Source organism: Diplotaxodon limnothrissa, linkage group LG3, assembly GCF_057381915.1.
Source record: "Diplotaxodon limnothrissa isolate DT_005_m linkage group LG3, D_limnothrissa_male_GT1.1, whole genome shotgun sequence".
In the NCBI taxonomy this organism is placed as follows: Eukaryota; Metazoa; Chordata; class Actinopteri; order Cichliformes; family Cichlidae; genus Diplotaxodon; species Diplotaxodon limnothrissa.
This window is the reverse complement of record NC_140598.1, coordinates 19,733,901-19,749,599: the sequence shown is the minus strand read 5'-3', so window position 1 is coordinate 19,749,599 and position 15,699 is coordinate 19,733,901. Positions and strand designations below refer to the sequence as shown.

The 15,699-nt window shown below is 43.3% G+C and overlaps 1 long non-coding RNA gene across 1 annotated transcript; it reads right to left on the bottom strand.

The window, feature by feature from the left end:
* Positions 1-1,248: 1,248 nt before the first annotated feature.
* On the bottom strand, positions 1,249-13,383 carry LOC146634809 (uncharacterized). The gene is made up of 3 exons (XR_014904990.1): positions 13,283-13,383; positions 10,908-11,013; positions 1,249-1,331 (listed from the first exon to the last, which is right to left on the bottom strand). It is a non-coding gene; the product is annotated as an uncharacterized LOC146634809 (long non-coding RNA).
* Between the last annotated feature and the right edge of the window lie 2,316 nt (positions 13,384-15,699).

Here is a 15,699-nt window from a genome sequence, read left to right as displayed (position 1 = left end):
AGTGATTTCAGCCCTGAGTGATCGCGCTGATGTTTGCACAGAGCAGACAATGAGGTGAATGTTTGGGCACACTGGTCACAGCTGTAGTTTCCTTCCATGTGTGCACGTTCATGAATGTTACGATGACCTGACTGTGAGAAGCTTCTCTCACAGTAGCTGCACTTGTAGAGTCTCTTTCTGGTGTGGATCTGTTGGTGTCGTCTCAGGTGACGTGGAGATTTAAAAGTCTTCTCACACAGGTCACATTGATAAGGTCTCTCCTCAGTGTGGGTAAATATGTGTTGTTGTAACTGTGTGTCTGTTGTAAAGTATTTGCCACACTGTTCACAGCAGTACACATCATGTCTGGTGTGAATGCGTAGGTGTGTATTTCGGCTCTCTCTCAGGCTGAAAGTTTTTCCACAGATGTCACAGCTGTATGCCTTAATTCCAGAGTGGGTAACTAGATGCCTCTGTAAGCTGCTACTTTGAGTAAAAGCTCTGCCACACTGATCACAGCTGTACGCTTTAACTCCACTGTGGATGAGTTGGTGTGTTTTTAGGGAATGCTCCCAGGAAAAAGACTTTCCACACAAGTCACAGCTGAACGGTCTCTCTCCAGTGTGGATGACCTGATGCTGTTTTAGTTTATCCCTCACAGTAAAACCCTTCCCACACTCGTCACAGCTGTATGCCTTAATTCCAGAGTGGGTAACTAGATGCTTCTGTAAGTGGCTACTGCGAGTAAAAGCTCTGCCACACTGATCACAGCTGTACGCTTTAACTCCACTGTGGATGAGTTGGTGTGTTTTTAGGGAATGCTTCAAGGAAAAAGACTTTCCACACAAGTCACAGCTGAACGGTCTCTCTCCAGTGTGGATGACCTGATGCTGTTTTAGTGAAGCCCTCACAGTAAAACCCTTCCCACACAAGTCACAGCTGAACGGTCTCTCTCCAGTGTGGATGACCTGATGCTGTTTTAGTTGAGCCCTCACAGTAAAACCCTTCCCACACTCGTCACAGCTGTATGGCTTAATTCCAGAGTGGGTAACTAGATGCTTCTGTAAGTGGCTACTGTGAGTAAAAGCTCTGCCACACTGATCACAGCTGTACGCTTTAACTCCACTGTGGATGAGTTGGTGTGTTTTTAGGTAACCCTTCAAGGAAAAAGACTTTCCACACAAGTCACAGCTGAACGGTCTCTCTCCAGTGTGGATGACCTGATGCCGTTTTAGTTTAGCCTTCACAGTAAAACCCTTCCCACACTCGTCACAGGTGTGTTTTTTCTCTCCCTTTCTTCTGTGAGGTTTGTCGGCCTCCTGAGAGCGCTGACTTCTGCCTCCATGTTGGTCCTGCAGTGATAGAGATACAAACAGAGGCAGTGAGTGAAATGCAGTCGTGGAACAAACTCAACCTTCAAACTCCATTAACACTAGTTTTAAACCTGAAGGTGGAGCGTGGCACCAAACACCTTAAAGGTCTCTTATCCCCACCTGCTGGTAGTTCTAACACATTACATCCAACCTGCTGTTAAAGATAATTCATGACTGTTCAAACACTAAAATCATGCACACACACACACACACACACACACACACACACACACACACACTTTTATAATTTAGATTATTTTGTTGTTTCCTATTACATATTTCTATAATTTGTATAGATTTATACAGAATTATTCAGTGATAATAAATCCTATGTTTGTTTATTCTAAAGGAACCCCGTTAGCTTCCACAACAGATGTTGCTCGTCTTCCGTCAAGTACTCACATAAAATATTACACAATAAAGTGGATTCAAGATATCCACATAATTTCACTCTTACATCCACAGTGAGGTTTCACAATTGTTCAAATATAAGCAATCAATAATAATAATAATAATAATAATAATATCAATAACATTGAGGCACATTACACAAATTTCAAAAACAAATCGTGTCTTACAATATTTACAACAACTAAAAGCTCTGTAAATCGGCTTTTAAGTGTTCATTGAAGTTTTGAATAATTCTCTAATTTTTTAAGGCAACTTATTCCACTTAAAAGTTGCTCTAAATGCAACAGTTTTACAAAACGTTACTTTTAACTCGAGCATTTACTAAATTGCAGCTTGTTGAAAACTGTGTAATATGATGATGTATTTCATCTGGATACTGCAGCTGAGCAGAATAAATGTGGTGTGTTTAACAGAATTGCTTTCTTTAGAACTACAAATAAGCCATAGAATATTTTAGCCTGTACAGGAAGCCAAGAAAGGTTATTATGCATTTTATCAATATTAGTATAGTATGAACATCTTCACACTAATCTGGACGCCTTATTCTGGACTAACTGAAGTCTGTTAAGATCTGTCTTATTAGCTGCTGACCAAATGATTGAACAATACTCCAGATGAGACATTACTAGTGCATTAATGACATCTTTCATAATGAAGAAGTGATACACAAAGAGCATTTCATAGCCATAGCTATGCCTTGTCGGCAGAGTTATGTGACATTAGTGATGTTTGTGCTTTCAGCGTTAACTTGGTTTTAAAGCCTTTAAAATATACGCCGTTCAATAGTCGACCTTAATCTGACAGAGAATGTGATGATTTTGTGGATAATTAAAGTCAGTCATATATCCACAAACACAACAAGCTGAAAGTCAGTGATGCTGCTCGGTTTGCAGTCCTGAATATCACAGCACAAGCAGGATTCACTGCACTGTTAATGTGAGCTATGTTATATTGCTGCCTCTGTTCGGTGGTGTCGAGCCAAACGGACTTTAACGTGTGTTTGAACGAGCTGACGGTTCACTCGTTAAGCTGAAAGAAAGATGCTTTAATCACAGCAGTCACACATGTGTCCACTGCACCATCTGGAACTCTTCTTGTTTAGCACTCGTAATAACACAAACACTAAATCCTCCTGTTTGTAGCAGTGTGTACACCTGAGACTGTCACCTGTCTGTCTGTCCTGCACTCTCTCTCTGTTTCTTTCTGATTGTGGAATAAAAGTATGAACATGTGTTTATAAGTTACACTTGTGTTTGAATCCTGCAGCTTATCACACATTTGATTTCTATGTGTGACGACTGCAAGTGTCCAGAGTGAGGACAGACTGAGGGACCCACTGCTGCACATCATCTGTGAGGCTTTGCAGCCCTGATGATCCACCAGGACAAACTCAGCAGTGTGTGAGGAAGAGGAGGAGGAAGAGCCAGCAGCAGCTGACAGATGGAGAGAATAGACAGACTGTTCCCTGTTTGTGAAGCACTGCTAGAATAGGACTGCTAGTTGCAGTTCTATGAAGCTTTGAGTATTTTGGATCAGTAGCTGCTGTGTTTGTTGCATCATATTGCTGTAACTGTTTATATGCTTTATATATTCTGAGCTAAGTTGATCTATAGTGTTACATCATATTCTAGGATGTTATGTGTTTGTAGACTTTCTGCCCAGTTTGACCCATTTAGCAGACGTCAGCCTGTTTAAGGCTCTGATATCTATTCTGTGTGACTTACAGCAGTTATGACATGGTCTGATTTTCTCACCCAATAAAGGAATATTTCATATATCAGTCTACTCTTCATTCTATCAGACACAGTTATCACAGCTCCTACATTTGCTTTTTACACATATATGTAAGCATTGAGCCAAATTTAGTACCAACATACTGAAGGAACAATATTTGTCTCTTATATATGATACATCTGTATACACACTGTCACAGATGCTTGTCTGTGAGTGAAGTGATTAATATAATAACTATAATATTGGCCATATTATATTTACATTACCACAGTGAGATGATTTTAGTCTCATGAACAACATCAGCTAATTGTTATTTACTAGCTAATCTTAAACGACTGTTCAGCACAGAAATGAAGCCCAACAATCATGTTTCACAGTCCTGTGGTCTCAGCCTCAGATACTCATCAAATCACACAGAGCTCATGTAGAAACAAATGAACTAAATATGTTCTCCTTCATTTCTGTCAAACAAAGCTGTATGAAACGTTTCCAGCTGTTAGTATCATGGTTGCTAGGCAACCTGGGCAGCGCGACGGAGGCTAGACGTCCCATTTCACGAGCCTACGAGCCTCGCACTTCGGCCTTAGCGGTCTTTGAGTACGCGGCCCTTGAGGACTTTAAAGCTGCAGAACCTGAATCGGGATACAGCCATGATGATCTCCAGCCTCGTGCTCGCCAACATTCTCACCTGAGTTAAGAAGACGATCACTGAAATGGTCTCAGCAGGTCCTTTGATGACAGCAATGAAATGCAGTGGTAAGGCTTTTTGGGGATTAAGTTCGTTTTCATGGCAAAGAAGGACGATGCAGTTCATCTGATCACTCCTCATAACATTCTGGAGTGCAGGCAAAATGCTATTATAAAAACTTAACAGCAACTTCTCCAGGTTCCAATATTTATGCAATTCTCAAACCTTTTGGCCACGACTGTATAACCTCTTCTGAAGTTTAGTGGATATTATACATGGTTATGCTCAGGATGTGTCGGCCAGTTTCCACTGGAAACGCCTTTTGGTTAAACTGTCAGCGAGGAATTTGCATTTGCACGGTTACATTTTTATATAACTTTAATGCACATAAACAACAGCTGCTTGTCTCGTGTCAATTATATCGTCAGCTACATCGTTATGGCAAATGTTCAAATGTATACAGGGAGTGCAGAATTATTAGGCAAATGAGTATTTTGTCCACATCATCCTCTTCATGCATGTTGTCTTACTCCAAGCTGTATAGGCTCGAAAGCCTACTACCAATTAAGCATATTAGGTGATGTGCATCTCTGTAATGAGAAGGGGTGTGGTCTAATGACATCAACACCCTATATCAGGTGTGCAGAATTATTAGGCAACGGGTCAAAAGAAGGACTTGACAGGCTCAGAAAAGTCAAAAATAGTGAGATATCTTGCAGAGGGATGCAGCAGTCTCAAAATTGCAAAGCTTCTGAAGCGTGATCATCGAACAATCAAGCGTTTCATTCAAAATAGTCAACAGGGTCGCAAGAAGCGTGTGGAAAAACCAAGGCGCAAAATAACTACCCATGAACTGAGAAAAGTCAAGCGTGCAGCTGCCAAGATGCCACTTGCCACCAGTTTGGCCATATTTCAGAGCTGCAACATCACTGGAGTGCCCAAAAGCACAAGGTGTGCAATACTCAGAGACATGGCCAAGGTAAGAAAGGCTGAAAGACGACCACCACTGAACAAGACACACAAGATGACGGTGCGTGAACAACACGAGGCTCAGTGTCTCTCCAGAATCTGCTATTTAGCGGTTTTTTTATCTACTTTTAACCGGATTATTCATCCAGAATTGCTGTGCGTTGCTGACCTACAGCAGACAGGAGCTTCTGGACATCTGGACTCACAACTCCAACAGTTTTATCGCCGATCTCCGACTCATCCCAGAGATCTCCAGAACACCGGAGGCTGCCCACTCTCCCCGGCCGGGCAGAAGTGCACGCAGACGGCGCCGAGATCGTAAACAAAGGCGAGGTAGGCGCGGAGGGCTACGGGCTAAGCTAAAGCTAACACCACACCAGCTGCCTTTACCCATTATTTTCCTCGCCAATGTCCGTTCTCTGGCAAACAAAATGGATGAGATACGGCTCTCCATCACTAACAACAGACGGATTATGGACTCAAATGTCATGTTTTTCACCGAAACATGGTTGAACAACAGCTGCCCGGACAATGCTATCGAGTTAGCAGGACGCCACACACACCGAGCCGACAGGCTAGCAGATGACTCCGGCAAGACCAGAGGTGGAGGTTTGTGCATTTATATTAACAATGCTTGGTGCATGAACTCCACTACTACTGAGAGTCACTGCTCACCTAATGCGGAGTTTTTAATGGTCAAATGCAGACCTTATTATCTCCCCAGAGAATTCACTTCGATCATACTCACTGCCGTGTATATCCCCCCCGACGCTAATGCTAGGTTGGCCATGAAAGAACTTTCTGCAGCCATTAACAAACACCAGAACAAACACCCCGAGGCTGCTTTTATTGTTGCTGGCGACTTCAACCACACCAACTTAAAGACAGTCCTCCCCAGATTCCACCAACATGTCTCCTGCCACACCAGAGGAGACAAGACTTTAGACCATGTGTATTCCAACCTGGCTGGAGCCTACAAAGCCACACCCCTCCCCCACATTGGACAATCGGACCATCTCTCCCTGTTCCTCACACCTCGGTATTCACCACTCATCCAACGTGTGAAACCTGCTGTGAGGACAATTAAAGTGTGGCCAGAGGGGACAGAGGCAGTGCTCCAGGACAGATTTAAAAACACAGACTGGAATATGTTCACCCACACAGACCTGGACCAGTACGCCTCATCTGTACTGGATTACATCTCCGAAACCACAGACAGTGTCACCACCCAGAAACAGATCACCATGTACCCCAACCAGAAGCCTTGGATGAACCGGGATGTTCGTCTCCTCCTGAAGGCCCGCAACACCGCCTTTAGGTCAGGAGATGCACACGCCCACAGCACAGCCAGGGCTAATCTAAAGAAGGGCATCAAAAAAGCCAAACACCATTACAAAAAGAAGGTAGAAGAACACTTCTCCAACTCCAACCCCCGACGCATGTGGCAAGGACTCCAGACCATTACAGACTACAGGACCACCAAACCCTCCCCCGCATCGGACGCGGACGCCAGACCACCAACCTCTGACTCTCTCCCCCACCGATGTAGGAGCGGTGCTGAACAGGATCAATGTCCACAAGGCTGCGGGTCCTGATGGCATCCCCGGGTGTGTTCTCAGAGCGCAGGGCTCTAGACTAACTTTTTGCCATGGGCATACCGTATGGCACAAAAGTTAGGCGCACACAAATTTTATAATAATTAATATAATCTAATGTGTTTTTCTGGATACACTGTGCTTTTTCAGCATTCAAAGATTGATGACACCGTGTCAGAGCACTGGCTATGAATTTCAGAAGGATCAGGCCTTAACAGAAAAGTTAGCAATAGTTCTTTTCCTATTACAGCTACATCCACGTCTGTCGTGCCGAGGCTGCTCACTAGGGCTGGGTATCATCACTGATTTCTATAATCCACTTGATTCCGGTTTTCAAAGTCCCGATTCGATTCAACTTAGCCTCAGACAGTCAGAAATATTATAATTCTGATCATTTATCAGTACTGACTTCATCAGAATTGTGAACATCACAGCAGATGCCTTTGTGTGAAAGTAACTGAGAATAAAACACAGAAAAACATGAAGGAGATTTTCCTGGTCTGGCTTTTTATAGCAGAAAACCTTAAAAATATTCTACAATGTTCTGCATATAAAGTTTAAATTTCTTCAGTATTGAACAACAGAAAAAATAGGCTTTCTTGTCCGAGGTCATTTAAGTGAAGAAAAGAAAAAGAAAAGAAAAAGACAGCAGCCACAGCGCTGTAAACAACGGTAGACTGGTGGGTAATAAGCGAATGAATAATACAGAAAACAGAGATTGGAGACGGAAACTGTTCTTGAAGTACAGAGAGAGAGAGAGAGAGCTAGCTGTGCATGAAGTGTGATTTTAATAGTCGTGGAAGCAAAACAGCAAAATTCAGCTCGGTGAATTTTGGTTGGAGAGACAAAACCTGCAGCTCAGAATCAGCGCAAAAAGACGTAATCACAGCGCGGACCGGACGCATCAGGATCGCTAAGCTCCGACAGCGTGTCCGTCTGCAGGCCGTCGGGTGAGAAAGCCGAGAAAGACAAAGCTGATTCTGATGCGTCGGCTCTGTGTTTACGTCTTTGTGTGGAGTCCGTGTACCTGCTCTCATCTGCTGTTTGGTTGTTGTTGAAATGGTTTTGTGAGCTTTAATCTGAGAATCTGGCGTTTCTGGCAAAACACAGTTATATTTAAAAGTCGATTCAGGATTTAATGAATTGATATCGCTTTATTCAAGCTACTCACCTCCCACTTCCACCTGCACTTTCAACTGGACCACGGCCAATCAGAGAGGTCCCGCCCCTTACTATCTCTGATTGGTTTAGTCCACGATAGGGGCAAAATGTGTGTCTGTTGTTGACCACAGGGAAGGTTGCAGATTTTTTTTTTTTGCTACCCGAACAGTTGGTCGCACAGGTGCAACCAAATATTTTTTTTTTTTAGTCGCACCACTGAAAAATTTGGTCGCATTTGCGACCAAATTGGTCGCACTCTAGAGCCCTGGAGCGTGTTCTGGGGAGCTTGCAGGAGTGCTCACAGACATATTCAACCTGTCCTTGGCCCACGCTGTGGTACCGGCCTGCTTCAAATCCACCTCCATCGTCCCGATACCCAAAAACTCCAACCCATCTTGCCTCAATGACTACCGCCCAGTAGCACTCACCCCCATCATCACTAAGTGCTTAGAGCAGCTGGTCCTAGCACACTTCAAATCCTGTCTCCCCCCCACCCTGGACCCCCACCAATTCGCATACCGCCAGAACAGGAGCACAGAGGATGCAGTCTCCATCGCACTGCACTCTGTCCTCTCACACCTGGACAACAACAACACCTACGCCAGAATGCTGTTTATAGACTTCAGTTCAGCATTCAATACAATCCACCCCTCACAACTCATCAGGAAACTGACAGACCTGGGCATCAGCTCCCTCATCTGCAAATGGTTACTGGACTTCCTGACCAACCGCCCCCAAGCTGCAAAAGAAAGGGAGCATGCATGGCAAAACATAGCCGACAGAGTCAATGCGTGAGTGTTAATTTAAACATTGATCTAGGGATTTCCACCCATTTAACACGTTATTTATTATATTTTATTTTTTATTTTATACATTTTATTTTGTGACGTGATGTGAGCGCAGGTGCAACCCAACAGGCCCCAAACGTTCCTGGCAGCAAGTAAAAATGAAATATAAAAATATAGTCCAAACAGGTAAGGTGTAATTGTATTATGAGCCATAATGCTTGGTCTGTTTGTCCCATGTAAATCAATTGCAGTTAGAGGCTACATTAATTTTCTTTCTGTAAGCACTTATTGAAATTATCTGAGCACATTACAAGTACATATTTGCTTACTCTGTATGCTCAAATGTGACCCGTTATAGCCAACAGAAAAAAAGCGGAGGGAACTATGTACCTGCACATTAATGCTGTGGAAAGACTTCCTGTTCACATAGTCTCCTTCATTTACTGAAGGAGCAATGATTGGAATGTGAGTGCCATCTGTACAGCCAATCACGCCTGGGAACCGTGAGAATAAATGTAAAATTTAAGTAGTAGTTCAAGTATCACCACATCATACATTAAGTTTCGTTCATCCTGCTACCTGCAATTTTGTGGCATCCCTCTTTGATAAATCTTGTGGGTCTATGACCGGGGAACACCACAGACGAGTACAGGAGACGTTTCAGTGCAACTGTGACATTCCTGACTGCCCGACAGACGGTAGCCTTGGAAACGTGCTCAGCATCACCAATATTATACAGAAAGCTCCCGTTTGCAAAAAAACGAAGTGCAATACAAATAATATGTACAGAACTGAGAGAATGTCCGCGATGTGTCACATGAGGATGTTATTCAAATAACTTATAGATTGTGCTGAGACACGGTAACGTTCACACAGGAAATCATCAGGAAATGATAAAATGTCCAAACACACTCTGATCACTCTCTCCCGGCGGAGAGCTCTGCGGAGAATTTGGGCTTCAACATCTACTGGCTCTTCAAGGAAGGGGCACGCCATGTCTGACACTTCCTACTGTCAGGTTTCCGAGAAAGAGGCGGAGACAGTCAGGGTTAGTTGTAGTAAACCTGCTAGGGGGCAGGTTAGCTTCACGGAGTGTGTCGTCATAGTAACTCACTCAGGATGAATCTAAACGCGCTTTGTGAAACCGAAAACCCAGAGTTTTCTTTAACTCAGGGTATACTTACTCAGAGTTTGCACTAAACCGGCTTCCTGAAATAGGGCCCTGGACCCTCAAACACACAAGGTTTTATGGACTGATGAAATGAGAGTGAGTCTTGATGGGCCAGATGGATGGGCCCGTGGCTGGATTGGTAAAGGGCAGAGAGCTCCAGTCCCACTCAGACGGCAGCAAGGTGGAGGTGGAGTACTGGTTTGGGCTGGTATCATCAAAGATGAGCTTGTGGGGCCTTTTCGGGTTGAGGATGGAGTCAAGCTCAACTCCCAGTCCTACTGCCAGTTTCTGGAAGACACCTTCTTCAAGCAGTGGTACAGGAAGAAGTCTGCATCCTTCAAGAAAAACATGATTTTCATGCAGGACAATGCTCCATCACACGCGTCCAAGTACTCCACAGCGTGGCTGGCAAGAAAGGGTATAAAAGAAGAAAAACTAATGACATGGCCTCCTTGTTCACCTGATCTGAACCCCATTGAGAACCTGTGGTCCATCATCAAATGTGAGATTTACAAGGAGGGAAAACAGTACACCTCTCTGAACAGTGTCTGGGAGGCTGTGGTTGCTGCTGCACGCAATGTTGATGGTGAACAGATCAAAACACTGACAGAATCCATGGATGGCAGGCTTTTGAGTGTCCTTGCAAAGAAAGGTGGCTATATTGGTCGCTGATTTGTTTTTGTTTTGTTTTTGAATGTCAGAAATGTATATTTGTGAATGTGGAGATGTTATATTGGTTTCACTGGTAAAAATAAATAATTGAAATGGGTATATATTTGTTTTTTGTTAAGTTGCCTAATAATTATGCACAGTAATAGTCACCTGCACACACAGATATCCCCCTAAAATAGCTAAAACTAAAAACTACTTCCAAAAACATTCAGCTTTGATATTAATGAGTTTTTTGGGTTCATTGAGAACATGGTTGTTGTTCAATAATAAAATTATTCCTCAAAAATACAACTTGCCTAATAATTCTGCACTCCCTGTATATGGTGATAAATATCTTTGGTCATATGGTCCTGCTCTGTCTGTCACCTTCTGTGTTGAGCTCATTGTTTCCTCTGTAGTGGCTGAGCTGAGTCCAAGTAGCTGAAAATGTTCCTCTGCTGCTCCGTCAGACTCTCCTCCTCCTGCTGATCAGCTGGGACACAAAACAGATCTTTGTTAGGCTCCACACTGCACTGAAGAGTCAAAGTGTCTCATATGTTCATCTGACAAGTAAAAGAACACATTTTTGTTTCCCGAGGTGGGCAACTTGTTGGAAACAAACACAAAAGGTTTGAGCACTGATACCTGCCATTGCTGGCATTGAAAGATGCAACGCCAGCAATGTGGATTGTCAAGACTCAAACCAATCATCAAGCAAAGACAACAGGGATCATTTGTTTCTGTTTATTTAGCATTCACAGCATTTGTAGTTGCCTTCTGTGCAGGGGAAGTCCACGCACACTGTGTGGTACTGCCATCCGCAGAAGGTGCATTCAACCTCTGTAAGAGAAACGAGGTTGTCTGAGACTGAAATGATATTCACTAAAGAAGTGGTGATTTGTAAACCTTCACATTTTGATCCGGGACGTACTCTGCATGAAAACAAGCGCTCACTCTTCCTGCTCAACAAATGACAAGGGCGGAGCCTTATACCACGTGATACAGAAGCTGTGCCGTGTGATGCTAAAATTAGCAGGGAAAAAACAACGGAGAGCACGTCAGGGATGACGAGAAAGTGACAGGAGAAAATCCGTCCCGGTCAACCACCCAAACATCAATAACGGGAACCTTATACAGCGCTTCCCTTTACCCGTCGACCTCCCGCAGGCACAAAGACATCACGGAGGCTATCACTTATCACCTGACCAAAGATATGGCTCCATCAACACTGTGCAAAACGAGGGATTTAGGAAAACGATCAACACCCTAGACAAACGCTACACAGTGCCGTCCCGCAACTATTTTTCTATTGTTGCACTACCTGCTCTGTACACGCAGCGTCGAGCAACGGTGGAGACGGAATTTCAAGCAGGACAACATTTTGCTGCAACAACAAAACGTGAGACATTTGTTGTTTTATGTTTATTTATTGTTATGAGAGAATCATGATCTCAATTCTAAGCCAAAAAATCGTGATTCTCATTTTATGCAAAATCGTGCAGCCCTAACATTAACACAAAACTATTGTTTCACCAGAGAAACACACATGAAGAGAGAGACAATAACAGCTACCAAACAGTCGTCATAATTCGTCACACAATGAGAAAAGGACAAATCAACAAGTAACAATGACTAATTAATATTAAAATCTGTAACATAATGTATTGTTTGGAGTTTAGTCTGATTGGTTCAGGATGACCTGCCATTATCCAATCACACGTCTGCTTACCTGCATCTTTTCTCTTTTTTCTAACCTGAGCACCTGATGGCTTTGAACTTTTGTTGTCCATCTTCCATTGGTTTGAATTTTGCGCTCCAGTACAAACACAAATCCCCCAACCCGAGGATCAGCACAATTAACCTAACAGACCTACACCTTAGTTCACAGATTCACTTTGTCTAAGGTTGATTTCTGGGATTTCACACAACCCAGGATTCAGATCGTGAATCCATGATGGGCTTGGATTTACATCATTATAAATGAAATGTGCTCTACTTGGAAGCAGCCGGCCCCGCCCCTTTTGACGGGTTGTGTGAGACTTTAAATCATCAAACTGTAAATTATAAATTAAATTGTTATTGATCCTTTACCCCGAGTCCTAAAGTGTAGATTTATTTTCTTACTCTTCTTATATTTATTGTTTGTTTACTTGCACCGCTGTAACTGCAGCCTCGTCGTCTCGTCTCTCTATATGCTGGACTGTCTGTAGCGGAGATGACAATAAAGTTTACTTTGACTTCAGCAGCGCGCAGGCGCACCGAGGGCTCTCGCGCTCACTTTATAGAATGTAGAAAAAACATGGGTGCAGATTATAAGTCTGTATCATAATATCTGTTTGTTGTTTTTATTTTGTTTTGCGAGTTGGTTATTAGATGCCGCTCCAGCCAGCCAGAGACTCCCCGCCGCCCCGCCCTCTCCTCCCTGTGCCGCCAGCAGCAGGCGCACCTCGCAAACGGAGGGCGCCCTTACTCCCAGCAAATGGCTGATAGAAAACCGATCGGTGCCTACGAATTTCCCAATATGCGCTGGCATGACGTCGGGGAAGCATGGGTACGACCGATTATTTTATTTTTTTCTTGCCAATGCCCGTGATGCCCCCCCACCACGATGCATTCTATTGGTTTGCACACTTACACACACCCAGCTGTGGTTTCCTGTTTTGCTGGACTCTGGAGAGCCCCGCCTTTAACGCTCTTCTCTCACAGAGAGCAACAGAAAACTTGGAAAAACTCCAGATTGACTGAACTCAGTTCAAAGTTACCTTGACACCTTTAGATGTGAGACGTAGTGATGGTCCGCTTGAAGCTGACGCTCCGGTGCGTGTGTCAGAAAGATCAACGCGCTGCTTCAGAAGCACCGTGTCGAGGCTTGATTCGTTTGGCCAGAGTCACGTGATCAGTGACGTCTGAAGCTTCGTTTAGAACGTACCTTTTTTTAAATCGAACTTTATTGAAACACAATGAGTATACAACATACAAACAGATGAAGTTTACAAAAGAACAGAACATGAACATACAGAACCAGGAGTAAAAAAATGATGATATGAGTAGGCGAAAAAAATCAACATATAAATATTGTTCTGAGAGGCTTTTTGTTGGTTGAGTCTGAAATTGATTGTATGTACAATTCATATCCTTATAAAAAGGCAGAAATATGGTGTTTTATTAATAAACTTACATTTATGGATATAAAATAGCTAAAAGTATTAACAAATATTTTATAAAAAACATTTATCATTCTTCCTGGGGAACTTAAAGAAACAGAATAAAACATTTTCCATCGTAAAGAAAACTCCCTTAAAATATGGACAATAACAAAACTGCTAAATTCTTCCAGAATCTCTGTGTAGAGGAACCAAAAGAGATGTGCCACAGTTTCTGGATGATCCCCACAGAAAGTTCAATTAGTATTTATGTCTCTTTTAAATGTTACCATATAGTGACTGGCTGGGTAACATTTATGAAGAATTTTATATGAGATTTCCTTCACCTTGTTCACAATTAGATATTTATGGGATCATCCAGACTGTCTTCCAGGTGATATCTGGAACATGTCGGTTCCAGTAAGATATTCTATATATGGGAGAGACATGATATCTTCTTGGAATAAACTACGTATTCTCTTATTGCTGTTACCAAGTTCCTGTGAAAAGCAGATTTTTCCCACTGCTGACTCAGCTGGATCAGGGAGAGTGACTGAGGCAGATATTGAGCTGTCAGTGTTTTTATATAACATTAAAGTCCCTGCGGGTATGGCACCAAGCACCATTGAGAATTCCCCAACACTGACGGGAAAATTATATAGTGTAAGGAATTCATTGTAAGTAAGTAGTGCTCCCTCGTTAAATTTTAAAACTTAGTAGCGGCCGCCATTGTTGGCAGCTGAAATTTGGCTGGGCCGCGCTATGAATTCTGGGATATGGTGGGCCACGAAGGACACACCCGACCCATCCTTCAAACTCGGGGGAATGAAGGACGCATTTGAAGGGGTCGAGGAATCGGGACAGCCTTCGTCGCCTGGCTGTGACATCATCGGCCTTCAAATGCGGCCTCCGGAGGATGCAGCCGACGTTTTGGGACACAGCTTGTGTGTCTTTGTTGGTCATGTGACCTCCCAGGGACTACACATGGAAACGAGCAGTTTAGCTCAAATCTGGCAGGTTTCCATCGTCTGTTTTTGTCCTGCTGTCCATGAACATGAACACTGTCCCTGTCAAACACGTCCAGATAATCTGATCCAGTGTTGTTCTTCTTCTGTGGTGTTTGTGATGGAGCAGCAGCTGCTGATCCTGATGTCCTCCACCAAGGGGGCAGCAAATTCAGCTGACTGTCATCATTTATTAAAAAGATGTAACAATGTGACATAATGCAATATAATAGTGTCAGTTACACATTGTGGGTTGCACTGTGGCCAGAATGGACATTACCTCCTGCCTAATGGAAGCTGTCAGCCATCCTGCAACCATGAATTAGATAAGCAGAAGTGAAGGGATTGTTAACAACAATTTAATAATAAAATGTAATGTGATAATTGCACTTTATTAGCTCCCCACAATCGTATGAATAATAACCATGAATGCACTGCATGCTCATAGCAAGTTCTTTAGGTTTAAAGTGAGATCCTGCTTTAAAGGGCGCTTCATCTGCTGGGACTGACATGTTTCTTCTAGTATGTAAGGCTCAGCCCATCTTACTGGGACTTACTTTTGTAGATCCACATGCTCTAAACCTGCTGCTCCATGATTGGTGCAGAAGCTTTAAGCTCCTATTAACAAATAATGACCATGGACTTAGTTGTTACTACAATAACTTATCATTGAGCAACTTTTAATTTTACTTGTAAAACTATGCAAGTAGAATTGAATGGGGCACAGTGAGCTGAGCACAGGCCCACTCTGTGACACTCAGAGGTTTGTGGATATCATACTGAGAGTATTGGACACAGTGCAGCCAGCTTGCAGCCACTTTCCCACCACTTTAGCACAATGTTTACATGAGACTCAGCCACACTAATGTTCCTGGGCAGACATGTGGTGCAGCATGGCTGATGGCACTGTACCTGCAGCTGTCATGGACAAGAACCACTCAATACCTCACCCAAGCCAAGCCTGTGCTGATGTTGTGATCTGAGACCGAGACACTAACCCAGGATCATGATATGATGTTGTGAGAGTTTCAC